Consider the following 811-nt stretch of genomic DNA (forward strand, 5'->3'; position numbering starts at 1 on the left):
TTGATACTTGATGATCATTTTTTTTTTATTTAAATCAATTCATTTTTCTCATGCATGTAGGTTAGCTAGTATTCATATTTTGTCCACTTCTCACTCATATCACCACATGGGATATTTACCACCATTGTATATTTAACATAATAGTTAGATTCCATTTACTTAAACTGACGTACTTAATTAAATAATTATTTTAATATTTAATTAAATAAAGTCTTAACTCATTAGAATAATTAAGGTTCATAATGCATTTAATTGACTCTTAAAATTCGGTTTTAATTTTTTAAATTATTAGATTGATTAGGTTTTCCAAGACTTCCATCTGAAATAGTTAAATTTGGGTAGCTTTCACCATTCAATTCAAGTTTTTGTCTTTCTTTAAAAATCTTTTTACCTATTAGATTAATAGATTAATTAGGATTACAATAATTCATTTCACAAATTATTAGGGATTATGATTAATCATTTTAATTAATTCAATTTAGGATTTCATAAATTCATTAATCATCCATCTAGGTTAAGCTCAATTAATCAAGTTAGTTCAATTTAGGGTTTCACAAATTGCTCAACTAATCCTAGGTCTAGACTTATTTAATTAGCTTAATCTAAGACTCATAATACATTAATTAAATCATTTAGGGTTTTTAATTTTTAATTAGCGTAATCATTTCATTATTTGCATCATAACCTAGCTAGCATAATTTAGACACTTGGCTTAGGGTTTTCACATGTCATACTTAGATACCTAGTTTAGGATTTTCAGTGACCTAGATTTAGTGCTAGTCAGTAGGGTATAAACAAATTTTGGTCAAAC

This window comes from Macadamia integrifolia, unplaced genomic scaffold, assembly GCF_013358625.1.
Source record: "Macadamia integrifolia cultivar HAES 741 unplaced genomic scaffold, SCU_Mint_v3 scaffold2094, whole genome shotgun sequence".
NCBI lineage: Eukaryota > Viridiplantae > Streptophyta > Magnoliopsida > Proteales > Proteaceae > Macadamia > Macadamia integrifolia.